This window comes from Malus sylvestris, chromosome 16 (assembly GCF_916048215.2).
Source record: "Malus sylvestris chromosome 16, drMalSylv7.2, whole genome shotgun sequence".
In the NCBI taxonomy this organism is placed as follows: Eukaryota; Viridiplantae; Streptophyta; class Magnoliopsida; order Rosales; family Rosaceae; genus Malus; species Malus sylvestris.
The window spans coordinates 23292791-23312051 of record NC_062275.1 but is presented as its reverse complement, the minus strand read 5'-3'; the positions used below and the strand labels follow the sequence as shown (position 1 = coordinate 23312051).

Here is a 19261-nt window from a genome sequence, read left to right as displayed (position 1 = left end):
GAAACCGACAGCAGAGCATGACCCTCGAACCCATGATATGAAGCAATATGTGGAGTTTGCACATGCGATTGGTGTAGCAATGTTGAACAATTATCCTAATGCTGAGTGGCATTCTTGGAAATATGTGCTTAACAATGTGAAGAAGGCGGTGATGGATCAATTATTAGTAAGTGTGACAAATGTTGAAAATAATTAATTTTGTGAAATTGTTTGTTATATGTTGTAATGAATTATGTGCATATATGTGTAACACTCTTGATGATACGAACAAAGAGATGATGAATTTGATGGATGAGGCATTGAAGAGGGGTTACAAGCAGTGGCGTTATGACGTGGAGCGGAATGGAGGACCAGCGGAGCAGTAGTTTTAAATTTATATTTTTTAGGACAAATATTTAGCTTTAAGGTTTTCTTCTAGATTATGTATTTGGACTTAATTAGGCTTTAATTCATGTTTTTTTTGTTTAAATAATTGAATTGGTTAATTTAATTTATTTAAGTTTACAATTATTTTTAGAATAAATATTATAATTGAAATAATCGTCGCACGAAGCCTATTTGGGCGACGAATTTTCATGTTTGGTCGCGCAATTTCTAATATTTGGCATGCCATTAAATTTGTCTTGAAAAATTTAAATTTCCATGAAAATTCAAAAAACGCTCGACGACTTTAGGGTTTGTGTGACGAATGGCTTTGTAGTGCAAATAATTGTGGGACCTCTGCGCAACAAACCGTGCATCGTGCAAAGGTGTTCGTTTTAATTATTTCAGACAATTCTCCTCCTCGGACAAGGATTGTCTGCCCTCCTAGTTGTGGTGCCCTTCCATGCCCTCCTATTTTGTGCGGTCACGGTTAAGCCACGTCAACATTTTATATTAATTTTTTAATGAGATAATAAGACAAAAAACAATAAAAATATAAAATATTAACATGGCTTAACCGTGACCGCACAAAATAAAAGGGCATGGAAGGGCACCACAACTAGGAGGGCAGACAATCCTTGTCCCTCCTCCTCTTCCCTCATTTTCTTCTTTCTCTCACCCGTGCATTCCCTCTCTTCGCCGCTCTTTCCCTCTTTCAGCCACACTCTCCCTACCTCCCAACCACCGTCTTCCTCTCTCCCACCCACCTTGCCCCACTATCACCTGCTCTCTCCCTCACTCAGGCGCAGTCTCCCTATCTTTCTCCCGCGCAACCCACGTCGTGCGTCCCTCCCTTTCTCACTGTCTGTCAATCCAGCCGCTGTTCTCCACTCTCAGGTATCTTGCTTTTCTTTTTTCTTTTTTAATTTCATTTAAATTAACCATTTAGGCTTATTAGATTAGGGGATTGCGGTTTGCCAATTAGGATTTTGATTTGGGGATTAGGGTTTGCCGATTAGGATTTCGATTTGGTGATCAGGGTTCGACATTAAGGTTTCCTGATTTGGAGAATTTATAATTTGACCTTAATTTGTAATTAAGGGTAGTTTTTAATTAGGGGGAATTTAATTAGAGAATGTAATTTGGGGAATTAGGGCTCAGGGTAGGCACGGATTAGATTAGGGATAGGGGAATTTTCTAATTTAGGGGAATGATGTATAATTAGGGCTCAATTGAAATTAGGGCTAGTTTTTAATTAGGGGGAATTTAATTAGAAAAAGTAATTTGGGGGATTAGGGTTAGGGGTAGGCACGGATTAGATTAGGGATAGGGGAATTTTCTAATTTAGGGGAATGGTATATAATTAGGGTTAATTTTATAATTAGGACTCAATTGAAATTAGGGCTAATTTGTAATTAGGGTTAGTTTTTAATTAGGGGGAATTTAATTAGAAAATGTAATTTGGGGGATTAGGGTTAGGGGTAGGCACGGATTAGATTAGGGATAGGGAATTTTCTAATTTAGGGGAAGGGTTTATAATTAGGGTTAATTTTATAATTAGGGCTCAATTGAAATTAGGGCTAATTTGTAATTAGGGGAAATTTAATTAGAGAATATAATTTGGGGGATTAGGGTTAGGGGTAGGCACAAATTAGATTAGGGATAGGGGAATTTACTAATTTTGGGTAATGTTGTATAATTAACTTATAGTTACATAATTAAAATTACATTTAGTTTAATTTTCTAAATTATAGTTATGTAATCAAATTAAGGTTAGGGATGGTTTTTAGTGGCCGGATTAGGTTAGGGTTCTAGGAGAATAGGTTACGGTTGTAGTGGCTTAATTTAAATTTGTACATTCGTGTTATATAATGTTATTTTGTAATTACACATTTAGTTTTAAATTTGTTTACCTATAATAGTTAAATTTAAAATTTTAAAATTTTAATTTTAATTTTTTTTCTCTTTTAATTTTGTAGATGTCTCGCCTTATATCTATTCATAGGGCTGCGAATAGTGGGTCCCCTGCATGTCCTCCACCAACTCTTACTGTGAGGAGCCCTCCAGCGACAGAGGATCCTCCTATGGCTGCGTTAGGAGGACCCGGCGCGGCACATGCGCTTGCATCATCGACGTCTTCGGTGGCGCTTCCGCCTAGTGCACGTTGTACTCACCAACATGCTTGGACTCCCAATGACGCACCTCGACTGAGTTCAAGGCATGCTGGCCGTCACGTGAGAGTGACGTAGCCACGTGCACAGTGCGGAAGCGATAAAGATAACAAATATACGAATAATTAAAAAACTAGATTACTAGAGTTCACTACTAAACGAAGGTGATAGGAGTTAGTTACAACAGTGAACACTCCTAATCAGAGCATAAAGTCTAGGTGTAGTCTAGTAGGACAAGTACTAGTTACACAGTACCAGGAATGTCCTACTATTATTCAAATAGGTCAGAACTGCCGACGATCCTGAGCCACCGACGACAAGCTTACTTAAAACCTGGAGGGGCGCAAAACAGAAAACGTGAGTGGGCAAAAACAAATGTTTTACAAAATCATTTCATTTATCAATATACTAACCCCTCGTTGTAAAACATGTATAATTTTCCCAGAATCAAGATATAAGTATATACAATATATATATAAAATCATATCAATTCAATTCATGCTTCACATAATCATATTCATATGTATGCCATGCCAAAATATAACAAAGTAAACAATCCAGGTAAGAATGATTTCGTAGTAATATGATATGTTAGCCGGAACCCTTGAGGTAGTTTGTACGGCTGAATTCATAGCTCAAAGATACTTTAGCCGGAGTCACTACAATGACCTATATGGCAACATACTGCACATAAGTCAGAACCACTAAAAAGGGGTATGTACGACAAGATTGGGTGTAATATAGTTATGCTCAATTTTACTCTCTCATAATAGCCGGGCGATGAATTGCTAGTCACCTACGAGTCGGAACCATGAGGAAGGTCTGTACGACAAGACTGTGCAATTAAGTTGGATCCAATATAAGCATATAGTGCAGGAGGTGATGTAAATAAACAGGCATGTACCACATATCTCTGGCTAATTCACAATCACCCTAGGTGCAGCTTTATGAGCTCAACATTACTTAATCACATATTACATATCACATCATCGATGATTAACACAACCAAACATAACTTATCTGAGCTCACTTGTGCCTCCACAACACCACATTTATATATATATGCAACCATGCAATGCATATTCAAAATATAGAAGCACTTGGCATATTATTTCAAAGCATACTTTCTTTAAAATGCATTTCTGGGAAATACATCAAGTATATAAATATATACTGAAAACAAAAGCCCACTCACTGGTATGTCAAAGGGTCGTAGCCCTGAGTCGCCTGTGGATACGCTTGTCCTTGGGATAAGCTTCACCTATATGCGAATTAACTATAAAAACGTTATTTTTAAAGCACATAGGCAAAACTAGCTAATAACTTATCATACATTACTCAAAATAGGTATCTGAATATACCACAGTGATCTACACAACCTCAGGATCATCCCCATACTTTTAGAATTATTTTTGGACCTCCCACGCGCTGCCATGCGTTGGCGGGTGCACGGCAAGACGCGCCACCACGCTGAGGGAATCTTGACGGATTCCCTAACTGCTGTTAGGAATATTCCTTTGAATATTCCATTAAAACCCAATGGAAACTGTCCAACTAACTGACGTCGTGAAAATATTCCATTAGACTTGACGAAATATTCTTCCATCTCCTGCCTCCAGCTCCGGCAACCGTCGCCGCCGCCGAAAATTAGGCAAATTTTCCAACTTCTTAATCTAGCTCATTTATGCACCATTTTTCATGCAATTACCATCAAAATGAAGTTTAGGAGGTAGAGAATTGCATTATACCTCTTTCACGCCTCGATTCACATGAAATTACGTCAGAGAAGTCCTTGAAGTCCGGCGACCTCTGCAAAGCTCCGTTTTCGAGCTTTCCGTGGTCCAAATCCTACCAACGATGCACTCCGAGCATCGTGAGGACCTCCTTGAGCTCACTGTGGTCCTAAAATTCACAAAAACTCAAGGGTTTAAAAGTTGATGAATAGTGCCCAAGTCGAAGGTCCACTTTTCGGGGTTTTCTGATGTCCAAAATCATTCCAATTTATGCCAAAACAAGCAAGAGGACTAAGAGATTACGTTTTGAGCCTTAGAATGGCTTGATACCTCCACCAACTGGTTTGGTGTATTGTACACCCACGGCTCTTTTTCAAACTAGGGTTTCTCGAAGGTTTCCTTGGTGAAAATGGGTACCACTCGACTCGTAAGGATCCTAGGAACACACTAAAGACCTCAGAACCTTCGATCTGTGCAGATTTTGGGTTTGTTTGAGTGTGTCCGTACAAGTTTGAAGAGAGAGAGAGTGAACTAAGAGGAAAAGAGAGAGAAATCCATGGGATAGAGAGAGAGAGAGATAAGGTATGTGTATGGTCTAAAAGCCACCAATCAAAACCAACAATTCCCTTACTTCCAATTGGGTCCAAAAACTTAGGGAAAATAATAAATGGGTCCAAATCCAACTTAAATCACACCACACTTAACATCCAAGGGTAAAATTGTCATTTCACTTCATCAAAAATTAGTTATTTGGGACGGACTGTGACACTCGACACAGCATCTGCATTCGACGCCACCCGCCCAAGTAAAATAATAAAATCCATTTAATTTAGCTAATTCAAATGCAGTTATTTGCTATTTTAACAAAAAAAAAAATGGAGAAGAAAAATCTAAACCTAGCTAAATGACTAGTAAATATATTTACAAAACTTGATTTTTATCTTAAAAAAGATGTGTTTTAGATATTTCGTCCCTTAAAAAATTGTTCACAATGTTGCTTGCTAGTGTGCTTTGTTGTTTATTATGGTTTGCAGGTCTTGGGAATTGGTATAAATTTAGGGGAGGTTCTGTCGAAATTTCGATAAATTTTTAACTTAATGTATGACGTTTGTTTTATTGTTTTGCAGCTAAGAAAAACACCCAGGGACCTTGCCGATAGTTGAAGACGGGGCAGGTCACCCGGGTGACAAATGATTGTATCACGATAGGATATGACAAGAGGCATTGGGTTGCACCTACAGTGGAGCAGCATAGTGCATTGGCCCATGACATGGGATATGTCGTTAGGACCGAGTGCTCTATGCTGTGAAAATCATGGCGCGAGATCCTAGCAAAGACGAAGAACCTAGTCCGCAACTGTTTATCGGTAAGTTCCTAACTTTGTTTTATTCAATTATATATCAAGTTCATATTTTTATATTATTTTTTTTTCCTTTTTCAACTTTGACTTCAATTTTAATTTTGATTTTTTATTATTTTAATTTAATACTTGATAAATTGTAGACAAACTACAATTTTGACGACATAACTAAGTCGATGGACAGCTACTTGGACATGTTGTTTTATGAGCGGTACAAGTAGTGGAAGAGAGACCTCCACAAACATTATGAGTTGTTTGATGCTCCGGAGGTCGCTCTAGAGGAGGATCGCCTGCTGGAGTTGGAGGATCGGCCGGACGAGAGGGTGTGGCTCTACGGCCATTTTGAGGACCCTGCCTATGTGGTACATTTTTATATATGTATTACTTATTTAATTTTAATTGTTTTTAAAAATTATTCCTAATTTGGGTTATGCGTATGTTTCATTATCTTTAAATATTACACTAATACATTTATTTTATGTTAATAGAAGAAGGCGAAAGCAAACAAGATCAATCGGGATAAGAAAACTCTTCTCCACCATTCTGGTTTGAGACCGTTCTCCAATAGGATGGAGGCACGACGACAAGTAATGAGAGTTTAATACTCGCACTTCCAATTTCTTACAAATATTCAATTTATTTTCCGTTGTCTTTATGTTTTTTTGTTGCTCTTATTCTAAGGGGTTCTAAATTCCCAGAAATAGACGTCTTTAAGGATGTTCATGTTCGGCCCAGGGATGAGCTTGTCAAGCAACTGCACGTAAGTACTTCTTTTCAATTTCCTATTTTACACTTCCACAAATTACAAAATTTAATTTAATATTAATTCTTACCAATCCCCTTCTGTCTTATTGTCATAGTCGACGATGGTAGAGAGGATCCAGACCGTCCTTCAGGAGTCTACCTCTTAACTTCCCCCAGACACTCCTATTGAGTGTGTGGCTCCGCCCAAGGATGCGGGATTTCAGATCTTCATTGAGACCTTGGATGTGACCTTCGGGCGGAGGCCGGGGAAGTATTGTCGAGGGATGGGGCATGCTCGTTAGCGCTACTGGGGCCTCATCATCATCGTAACCATAGGGCCCCGGCATCACTGAACTGACCTATGAAGTGGCCGACCTGACGAGTAAGCTCGCGCTGATACTTGAGGCCCTCAGCTCGAATGGCATCCATCTCTTACTCGGCGTTATGGTCCCTTCCACCTTCGAGCCACATAACTCGTTGGCATCCAGCTCGTCCAGCAGCCCGACCATCATCCTCCCCAACACACTGACTTGCAGCCTGACTCACACCCTGACTCGTACCACGACCCCATTTATTGACCAAATAGATTATAGGTTTCTTTTTTCTTAGTTTTAAACTTTTTACTTGTACGTACATTTTTATTTGATATACAAATGTTATTTTTTTCCCTCCATTCATTAGAGTTGCAATTTTAATATAAAAAAGTAATTATTATTAAAATAAATTATGTAACCAAAAAAAAAAAAAAAAGAGGGAAAACAATTAAATTAACAAAACAAAAAAATTAATTAATTTAAATTAATTTAAAAATTTGACACCATGCAATGAGCACTTGGTCGAGTAATGTTTTTGTGAACTAGTGTCCTATATCAAGTATTCGTCATGCAAACTTACTGGCCACTAGAACCACCGTCCCATGTACTGTATCTTGTCCAGCTCGCTTTGTTGCATCAGGTTACGCACGACAAACTAATTTCGTTCCCTTAAATTCTGTGCAACAACGTCTCTATCGTTGTGCATTTTCATTTTTGTGCAACAAAAATTTCACACAAAGTCTGTTTTCACGACCCTTGAGCGACGATTTTTGCCCGACGAGCTTCTTTGTCGCATAAATTCCAATGCGACACTATGCCGCTTTACGTGACGAATGGCCCTTTGTTGCGAAAAATGTTAAATGTAGTGGTGCATGATGGTTGTGGCTAGCTTTCTACATCGCTACAAATATTAATATACTCGCATTTATGTGATGAAGTTAAAAATCTCTTTCAAATCACAAAGTTGCTCTCTTAAAGTTCTCATCTTGATTCCTTAAATATGTGAAAAACATTGGTTTAAAAGTACTTGGATTAACTAGAAAACATTAGATTAAAAGTATTTGCTCTCCTAAAGTTCTCATACTAAATAACTAAGTGACATCAAAATGTTTGCTCCATTCAAATAGAGTAATTAGAAGAAATAATCTGGATTTGAAAAACATTAGATTAAAAGAATTTGGATTAACTAAAAATTTGAAATAGATTTGAAATAACGATATGTAAGAAATTGTTTGAAACACATTTTCTTCTTTCTTTATTATTCAATATATATAGACATGCATATATAAAATTATAAAATTTAACCTTTTAGTGTTTATCTAAATCCCTAAATTTGAAATCGGTCATGTGAATTTAAATATCTCATTGCACAAGTCTAATTGCTATGCTCAAAGCTTGACTCTTAGCTACCTCCCATATTAAGATTTTCTTATGTTCTATATTTTGAATGGCTTCACAACTAAGCTTTTGAGGTCCTCTCAGGGCAAAATTATCATAAATACGAGCTAAATGATCTTTATTTTCTTATTTCCCATGCTACCTTTTTTCTCATATTCTAATAATGATTCTTACTTGGAAATTCTTTTTGGTGTCATCATTCTCCTATTGCAAAGCATGATATATTCTTCTCAAGCATTGAGTTTTAATTTTTATTTTCTCTCTAAAATGTAATATTACCAAGAGCTTATATGTGAAATACACATTTTAAAATGTGACTATATGTAAAATATAATCGTGAGTTATTTATGTGAGCTCCACACCTCGCTACTACATAGATAATAGGCTTGTATTTACCAATTGGATGAGTATATCTCTTCCTTTTTTTTCTTTCTTTTTTTCTTATGTCAAACGATAGATTTGTTATATTAGATGTTAAATTAGGGAGCCGAAGAGGTTCGACAGTGGTGCAAAGGCAACACTTATCTCCACCACTGTGATAGAGGACCACTTGCAGATGAGCATATCTATAACGTGTATACTTTTACATGCACACATGTATATGATCTTAATTTTGGACAAAAAGAGAGCAACAATACTACTAGAGAGTGTGTAAACAACACATGAATACTTTTTGTGTATCTAGCATTACTCAAAAGAAAACATACATAATCATCTGCGTACTTATCTATTGTGACATTATTTGTTGACCCAAAAAATATGGTTTGTCCTTTTGGGACCGACGTAACGTTACTTAAATGAAACTTGTATCTAGCATTACTAAAATGAAACTTGTATAAAAATTAATTTTAATGATTAAATATTTAGATTTGTCAAATTTTTGGTCAACCTGTGGAGGCCAAACTCATCAAGGGGAAATTCGTAATTAGCTGGAAGGTTCTAATTCAAGCCAATTGTTACTTGGATCACTATGGAAGAAAATGGTTTATGCTAGAGTTCACGAATGAAGATGATGTACAGGTGGCGCTCAATGGGAGACCTTGGTATGTTAAAAGCTATATTTTCTACATTGAGAAGAAGATCCCATATTGGTAAGCCTTTCGGTCAACCTGTGGAGGCCAAACTCATCAAGTGGAAATTAGCAATTAGCTGGAAGTAAGGTTCTTAAAAATGCTAGGAGCTAGTTGGATGGTGACACACCCCGACCCGGAATATCAACTAGGACTCCGGATCGAGCTGTGCTGGCTGACACCTGGAAGGTGACGAAGCCATAAAATATAGTGATGTGGAAATTGTGAATAAATTTAAACCTAAAAGTACCTAAATACCAAAGTGCGCTGTGAGTGGGAATGAACCCATTTCACATGCAATGTCAGAGCATAAGTAAAGTACAGTAGTGTGGAGAAGGATCATACCATCGGAGGTAGCCACCTATATTGAGATTTGCCAAGAATCCTCTTTGGTACAGAAACTTTGCTACTAGAACCTGGAGAGGCAATAGGTAAGCTAAGTAGAATAAATCAATGTAAAATGATGTGTCAGTCGGAGTTACCTAACGTAACCTGTACGGCTGAGCTTATATCTCACAAATCAATTCCTGCACACGAGTCGAAACCACCTAAGGTGGTTTGTATAATAGGTTGGGTGTAAATAAATACGCTCAAGTGCTACGATCACGTGAAGACTGTGCAAAGTATCGTGGGTCACCTATGAGTCAGAACCACCTAATGTGGTCTGCACGATAGGCTGGCACTTGCCTTAGATCTAAGGTGAGCGTGTAGGGTGGGAGGTGAACAATCATGTGAAGGCTAGGCCCCAGCCTCAGGCGGAGCACTAACACTGGGGTGCAGGTATTTAGTTCTAAATGCATCTACGCATAACCATACACAATGCACCCACTATCACCATAATGTACTCACCTGAAGCTTACCTGGGCCTCCGCACGTCATTCAATATTATGCATCACTATACTAATGCAAATACAAAAATGTAATGCATCCATGACATGGCATTTCAATCATAAATTCATTTAAAAACAGTTTCTGGGAACTGTAAAGCGTATATACATATATATAGAAAAAAAAAGCCCACTCACCTGGAGTCCGCGCTACAACTCCCTAGCACAAACATCAAGGCGTCACGAACGATCGGTGCCTAGAACAATTATCAAAACATGTCTTAGAATTCTTGTCAATAGAACATGTAACTTACATATCCAATTCGGGAAGATCCGTACATCGGATTTCCGATCCGTAAGTTTCTAATATCCTCAAATATTACGTATTATAACGTATCAAAGTTTGGTGACGATCCAATGGTCAGATCGTCAATTGCTATCATAATCAAGCGGCGGACCTTAATTGAACTACGTTTAAATGATGAAAATTCATGAACCGGACTTCACCAATGGAATTAGAGTATTCAAATTTAGCCTAGGAAGGTCAGAGGACACCTCAGCCCACGAACCGCCGTAGGTGGTGGTTGGCCGCCCTTACTCGCCGAAAAAATCAACTTTTTCAAAAAATTCTCAAACTTCACAGAAATGAAGATCTCAGTGAGTAGAGAAACTTTCATGCCTGTGACTAAGGCCAATTTGGCCGGAAAAAGCCCCAATTTCATAAAAACCCGCTAGAACCCTAGATATGGGTGGTTCTTGATTCGTCCTCAAATTAACTCTGATGCTGCAACCACTAATTGGGCTTTGTTCCTAACCTCTTGAGGGGTGTTTTGGTGGTGGTAATTGAATGTAAACGTTTTAGATTTGATGGATCTCGGCCACGGGTCTCACAGCACCCACGGGTGCAAAACCCCTCAATTCCAAACCTAATCCTCTCAAATTTGAAGTGGAAATGGTAAAACAAGAGTATAATTGATGATTAGGAGTGATGAATTGGCCCAATTCGACGGAAAAATGGTGAAATTCACCAGAGAACCCATCGGTTATAACCCGGGTCATGGGTCGAAAGGGAACCCGGCCGGTTCCTCCGTTTTTCCCCTTCTCTCATTTCTCTCATTTCTCTCCTCACCCATTGGTCACCCTCTTCTTTCTCCTCTCCCCACTGGCCGGTTCTTCCCTCTTTTCCATCCTTTATACACCATCTCCACCACCCATTTCATCTTTTTTTAAATCTGGCCACACATGTGGCTTTCCAGATTTTTCTCCAAAAATTTGGAGCGCAATTGAAAATAACTAATTTACTGAATGCCCTGACTTTAAAAGTTAATATCTCCTTTGTTATAACTCCAAATCACGATCCGTTTGCGCCCACACGTCCGTGAGGTCGAACTCTATCCAAAAATGTCAAAAAACATGACAAAATATATGAGAATACATATGTCCTAAAAAAATCACGCTTTGCCCCTTAGGGCATTTCAGTAATTTCATGTGCTAAAATTATAAAAACCATAACTTTTAGGGACGGGCTGTTACAATCTATCCCCCTTTAGAAATTTTCGTCCACGAAATTTAAAATTACTTGTCATAAATAAGATACTCGAAAACAGGGAGGAACATATTTACATAATTATAAGAAAGAAATCAAGTTGGAGCGGCTGCATAAAAGAGAATGCCATTCCGTTGCGATCGGATAACAATTATTCCTCTTTTATGCATCCAAGCTCATACCTTGTTCCTTCCTCAATAACATAGTAGTATAATACTTATATAACCCGTAAGGTTGAAACCACCAATTATTATGTAATAACATAAGGAAATACTTGTATTGTGTTTAAAACCAAGAGTGGAAATAACTCACCCAAAATTTGCAATGGCAAAATAAAGTAGTAAGAAAATATTTGTACGAAAAATCAAAACCCAAAATGAAAGTGGACCTCGCTAAACATTCGTTGTGTCACGAACTTCGAGAATGAGTCCGAACCATAGCTAACTAGTAAGTGTTGTCGTAGATGAGCCGTCTTGTCCACTTGCTTAGTGAACCCAACAATTAAACCATCGATATTTCAGTCTGCAACTTATAATGCTGATAACTCATTGTTGTCTCGATAAGCTAGTGAGAAGTTCCTGAAGATGCCAAAATATTGCTTTGCTCTTCATGTGCGCATATGCCTAGATCGTTCGATTCATGCCTCGATCACGATACTGTACTATCCTAGAGTGCACCATACTGTACTATCCTAGAGTGCACCAAACTAGCTGCTAGAAGTGTTTCGACGTTCACGTTCCCACAACTTTAAGTAGTGGAAACATACGTAGAGACGAACACATATTGTGAAAAGCTTCTTTTGTGACTAATCACTAGAGTTGCTCTCCAAATCGAAGGATATAAGATCTGAAAGCTTAAATTAAAGAAACCATATCTCTGACAACATTCTTCGAATGACAGTTGTAGTTTCGAGCCATACTTGAAATTAACGCCACAATCACCAAACTCATAACTTAGGTTCATACGTTCACCAATATCATGCTGAATTACTACTCAATCCTTAAAGCCGCTTGGAATTCTTTTGGTAAATCTGGTAAACTTGCAAGAAGATTATACTCCAATGGTTCCTGTTAGCATCGATATGAAACTGGCGAACACATTTGCCGAGTCTACCTATCGTGCATTCTTCATTGATTGAGCGCGAGAAACCATGTTGAGAAGGCTAAAAGAATACACAAGAATTTAAGAGTCAAACAAGTTCATGAAATCTAGATACAAGATATCTGGATTAAATATACAATTTCGATGTTTGAACACGTGTAAATATTTAATTTAATCATGCGCTATAAACGAAAGGGTTGGAAAATAACTCAACTTGAACAATAGTTGAAGGAGGGTTGACAGATGGAAACTTAAATTTTTTCTTGACTCAAAATTCACAATAGTTTGTTTCAACGATAGCTCCAGGAATAATAAATCACCAATGATGATGATTTGCTCGATAGAATGTTGATTGGGTGATTCAAGGACTGACGGTCTAAACTGAAAGCTTCAACGTCTAAGTGGTCCTTTTGGACAGTCAGTCAACATCAGAAATGATATGGGGAATAGACGAGTGACTCAAAATCAACTAGAATACCTTTAATACCAAGAGGTAAAACTTAGGGTACGAATAGAGCTGATGCAGACTAAATATCAAAGAGTTAAACAATTTAAAAAATGAAGAATTATGCCAAAAGACTAAACAATTATGTGGTTGTCTCAAGCCAAAAGTAGAAAGGTCAAATTTAAGAATGAACTAACAAGGTTTCTTGATGATCGAAAAGTAACATCACAAAAGTATTACAGTTATCAGGGACAAAAAGTGATTTTTCCAATATATTCTTTCGTCGAGTGCTACCACTCTAGCACCATCGTCACGCGAGACAGTTCTAGAGTCTTGGCCAAAGTAGACTTCACATGAATTCTAATAAGTGCTATTATAACAAATACTGCCAAGGAATCAAAACTAGTTTGGATTTCCAATCTCAAAAGGATCAATACTGATGGCTGGAGAATAGTGATGGAATTGGTCGGTAAAGTCTCTGGTGATACATGGTTATCGATACATTAACCTAGGCCATCAACTTGCCTCAAATCTATATCTTTCCTTGACAAAGAATTTCTTCGCTTTAATTCTAAGGACATTTGCCAAAATGATCTTCTAAAATGTCGACAAGTCGACAAAATTGCCCAAAACTTAGGAAAAGCTAACATATTTTTCCATATTCGACGAGGTGGCAAGATCCGAACATTAGGCTCAAAAACTAAGAATGCTTTCATCACGCGTGTGATGAACACAGTACTGCCCAACTTATGCTCTGATACCAAATTGACACACCTCGACCCGGAATGTCCACTAGGACTCCGGATCGAGCTGTGCTGGCTGACACTTGTAAGGTGACGAAACCATAAGGTATAGTAATGTGGAAAATGTGAATAAATTTAAACCTAAAAGTACCTAAATACCAGAGTGCACTGTTAGCAGGAATGAACCAATTTCACATGCGACGTCAAAGCATAAATAAAGTACAGTAGTATGGGTAAGGATCATACCATCGGAGATAGCCATCTATATTGAGATTTGCCAAGAATCCTCGTCGATACAAAAACTTTGCTACTAGAACCTGGAGGGGAGCAAAACAGAAAATGTGAGTGGGCAAAAATAAAGCTTTTCAAAAACCATTTCTCTTTCCAGAAATAATAACCCCTCACCGAAAAATTCATATAGTTTCACAGAAAATAATAATACATACGTATATATAGATTATGCTCGAGAGTAATGAAAATCAAGTGTATGCCATGTCAAGTATCTTAGAAATGCAATAGGTAAGCCAAGTAGAATAAATCAATGTAAAATGATGTGTCAGCCGGAGTCACCTAACGTGACCTGTACGGTTAAGCCTATATCTCACAAATCAATTCCTGCACACGAGTCAGAACCACCTAAGGTGGTCTGTATGACAGGATGAGTGTAAATAAATACAATCAAGTGCTACGATCATGTGAAGGCTGTGCGAAGTATCGCAAGTCACCTACGAGTCAAAACCACCTAATGTGGTTTGTACGATAGTCTGACACCTGCCTTGGATCTAAGAAGAGCTTGTGGTGCGGGAGGTGAATGATCACATGAAGGCTAGGCCCTGGCCTCGGGCGCAGCACTAATACCGGGGTGTAGGATAATGAGTTCTAAATGCATCTACGCATAACCATACACAATGCAATCACTATCACCATAATGTACTCACCTGAAGCTTACCTGGGCCTCCGCAACATCATTCAATATTATGCATCACTATACTAATGCAAATACAAAAATGTAATGCATCCATGACATGGCATTTCAAACGTAAATTCATTTAAAAACAGTTTCTGGGAACTGTAAAGCATATATACATATATATAGAAAACAAAAGCCCACTCACCTAAAGTCCGCGCTACAACTCCCTAGCACAAACATCAAGGCGTCACGAACGATCGGCGCCTAGAACAATTATCAAAACATGTCTTAGAATTCTTGTCAATAGAACATGTAACTTACATATCCTATTAGGAAAGATCCGTATATCGGATTCTTGATCCATAAATTTCTAATATCCTCAAATATTACGTATTATAACGTATCAAAGTTTGGTGACGATCCAACGGTCGAATCGTCGATTGCTATCATAATCAAGTGGCATACCTTAATGGAACTACGTTCAAATGATGAAAATTCGTCAATCGGACTTCACCAGTGGAATTAGAGTATTCAAATTCATCAATCGGACGTTCAAATGGTGACGATCCAAAGTTCAGGGGATGCCTCGGCCCACGCGCCGTAGCAGGTGGCAGTTGGCCGCCCTGACTTGCCGGAAAAATCAACTATTTCTAAAAATTCTCAAACTTCACAAAAATGAAGATCTCAGTGAGTAGAGAAATTTTCATACCTGTGACTAAGGCCAATTTGGCCGGCAAAATCCCCAATTTCATAAAAACCCGTCGGAACCTTAGATATGGAAGGTTCTTGATTCGTCCTCAAATCAACTCTGACACTTCAACCACTAATTAGGCTTAGTTCCTGACCTCTTGAGGGGTGTTTTGGTGGTGGTAATTGAATGGAAACGTTTAGATTTGATGGATCTCGGCCACGGGTCTCACAGTACCCACGGGTGCAAAACCCCTCAATTCCAAACCCAATCCTCTCAAATTTGAAGTGGAAATGGTAGAGTAGGACTAGAATTGATGAATGAGAGTGATGAATCGGCCCAATTTGAAGGAAAAATGGTGAAATTTACCGAAGAACCCACCGGTTACAACCCAGGTCGCAGGTAGAAAGGGAAGCCGGCTGGTTTCTCTGTTTTTCCCCTTCTCTCATTTCTCTCCTTCCTTTCCTTCGTCTCCTCACCCATTGGTCACCCTCTTCTCTCTCATCTCCCCACTGGCCCGTTCCTCCCTCATTTCCGTCCTTTATACACCATCTTCACCGCCCATTTCATCTTTCTTTAAATCTGGGCCACACACGTGGCTTTCCAGATATTTCTCCAAAAATTTGGAGCTCTCTTGAAACTAATTAATTTAGTATAATGCCCCCGACTTTAAACGTTATTATCTCCTTCGTTATAACTCTAAATCACGATCCGTTTGCGCCCATGCGTCCGTGAGGTTGAACTTTATCCAAAAATGTGAAGAAACATGACAAAATATATGAGAATCACATACGTCCTCGAAAAATCATGCTTTGCCCCTAGGGCATATATGTATTTTCACGTATTAAAATTATAAAAACCATAACTTTTAGGGACTGGCTGTTATAGGCGGCGAGTTGGAGCCTAGTCCTAGGCGGCTAGGCGAGGCCTAGGCAGACTAGGCAGATTTATTTAAATTTATTATATAACATATAAAAAAGTGCCTATTTATACTCTAAAAATAAAAATTATACTTGCATTGAGAATTTGGGAAAGTTCAAACTTAAAGCTTAAGTCATCATGGCACTTCCATCAGCACAGACTAATGTAGTAAAAATAAGAAAAATAAAAAACCAAAAACCAAAATTGAAAATTGACTAATTCATAATATAGGTTATTTTTTAGTAGGTTATCTAGAAAACCCTTTAAGTTAATTGAAAAAAACTTTAAAAACAATAGAACCGCCTAGACACTGCCTAGCCGCCTAACCCGTCTAACCCTTACCTGATTTTTCTGCACGTTTTGGCCTAAATCGCATCGGTCCTCCACCGTTTAATGCCTAGGCGCTGCCTAGGTTGATTTTTAGAACAATAGGTGGAAGGGTCTGATTCAAGGCAACCTTTACTTGGATCACTAGGTAAGAACTTGGTTTATGCTAGAGTTCACTAATGAAAATGAGATAGAGGTGGTGCCCGATGAGAGACAGTATATGAAAAGCCAAAATTTTCACATTAAGAAATGGACTCTAGAGTTCTATGATCTTAAAGACATTCATACCTTAAGGGTTTAGGTCAATGTTGACACGTCATAACCCTGATATCCCTAAATATCAAGATCGGCATGTGCTGGCTGGCACCCGAGGATGACGAAGCCATATTAACATGCATGCAAGTTATAAAGGAAGAATGAATGTAAATAAAATAGGTAAATTTAAATATAATGAAATATGCAAATGCATGAATGTATTCAGAGCATACAACTAATCAAGAATATTGCAAGAGAATTATTATAAAAAGGTACGAAGAAAGGAGAGGGGTCCTACATTGAGAAGACTTGAAGATACCAATGTGGGAGTACCCTGACGCTGGAATCGTATGCCTCAATTCTAAATCCTGAAGGGGGCGCAAAAACAAAAGGTGAGTGGACCATAGTTTAATATAAGTAATAATAATAAGAAAACCAATTTCTTTCTGAACATACTAACCCCTGTTTTGAAAACATATATAATACTACATAATACGTTTTTTTGAAAATCCTAACATGCCAAAAATGTTTGTAAAAAATAAAATCATCTATAAAAGTGATACCGAAACGCCTGAAGGTAAATCCAAAGAATCCTGTAAATCAAAACAATGATGTTCTCAACTAGGGGTATCATAATCGGCCGCAGGCATAAACATCACCCCGAAGGTGAATTTGTATGACACTGGGTTATGCCAGTGAAGAAATATGGTAGGTCCCATCACCCGAAGGCGAAGCTATACGACTCTGGGTTACGCCAGAGAAAAAAAATATAACACAACACACTGACACTAGCCGTGGCTAGTGAAGCTGTCCTACACTGGTTTCGCCAGTGAAGCTAGAAGTATGTAATAATATCTCACTGTTCCTCGACTGTATCCTATGGCCATAGATGTATACATACTCAGGTTGTGTGTATGTACTGTATGATTACCCACTAGATAAGCATCGAAAAACGTAACCAAAATCTCATACCAAGTGTAGAATACCAAAATCTCATCATCCGAAATCATAAGAAATTCCATAAACATGATTTCTATAAACATGCCATTTTATAAAGCTTATATAGATAAATAAAAAATATTTCATAAAAGCGAATTAAATAAATCATGAATTCTCCAAAATCATAAATATAGAAATTCATAAAACATAATATAAAACGCAATCAATTCAAGAAATATGAAATGCATGCAAGCCTAATATTTTATAAAAACATGCAATTTGAGAATAGGCCTACTCACAAATATTCCACTACCGAGGAGCCGATCGAACTAGGGAGGACAAGATCACCACTCCCTTCCAACCAATGCACCTTTTGGAGGCTTAACAGAGATTGGAGCTGGCAAAAAAAATGGTTGGAAGGTGGCCAAACGACCACGGCTTTGAATTTCTAGAAATTGTACAGTGACTTCCCTTGTGTTTTCTGAGTGCCTACATCACCAAAATCACCCAAAAACTTACTAATCGTGAACACGATCTACAATGATTTGGACCAAGTTCGAGGATTACCTTCGTCGAAAACAGAAAGAATTCGCCGGAGAAGTTCTTGCACAGTAACTGCACTGTGTAGCGCGAGGAGGGGATTTTCAAGGGGTTTTTCTCCTATTTCCTGGTTCAAGGACTAACAGGGATTACAAGGGATAGTGGTGGTGGTGTCTTGTTGTTGTGATAAGTGTAAACACGTATCATTAGCAAATAGAGTGTGTGCCATGTCAACTAAATATAGTTAAGAATTGTTGGTAGTTAGCTGAGTTGTTAAAAAGTTAGTTAGATGGTTAGAGGTGAGCTACATTATGCTATATATAGCATACCTTGTAAGCCTTTACTCTTACGAAAAAGTAATCTGAAAAGTTATAGCCATTTCTCTCATTCTTCTCTTATTCTTTGTGATTCTCCATACATAGTTTTTCATTTTTCTTCATCTTTTTCATCTAATTCATAATAGTTAATAGTTTTAGGTGTGTGGGTGTGTATGTGCAGCTCGACAAATGAGGGAGAGATGAGTGAGGGAGAGAAGAAAATGAAATTAAAAGAAGAAGGAGAGAGAGAGAACTCTCGGGGAAGAAAGGGACACCCCAGAAAAATGGGGTAGGGGCACATGTGTCAACCAAGGGGAGGTCCAAAATGAGGAAATATCTCGCAGTGAAATTACCTAAATGCCCTTGACGTTCAAAAATTTGTAAAAATTTCATTTTAGTTATGAATTCAATTCCAATCGCGCCTACACGTTCGTATCAACGAGTGCAATGTGAATAAATTAAAAGAATAATTCCTACATGTCATAGACCGAGAGTCAATAGAAGTCAACGTTATTTCCCCAAAGGGCATTTGATAAAATCAAACCTTTA

At 38.1% G+C, this 19261-nt stretch overlaps 1 long non-coding RNA gene across 4 annotated transcripts; it reads left to right on the top strand.

Annotated features, from left to right (window-relative positions):
- Positions 1-1001: 1001 nt before the first annotated feature.
- Positions 1002-7044, top strand: LOC126606992 (uncharacterized). Of its 4 annotated transcripts, none has more exons than XR_007617460.1 (6): positions 1002-1260; positions 2343-5633; positions 5771-5989; positions 6119-6214; positions 6326-6387; positions 6488-7044. It is a non-coding gene; the product is annotated as an uncharacterized LOC126606992 (long non-coding RNA). The 4 variants fall into 4 exon arrangements; XR_007617458.1 differs by having other exon boundaries at positions 6309-6387; XR_007617459.1 differs by having other exon boundaries at positions 6116-6214.
- Positions 7045-19261: the final 12217 nt, after the last annotated feature.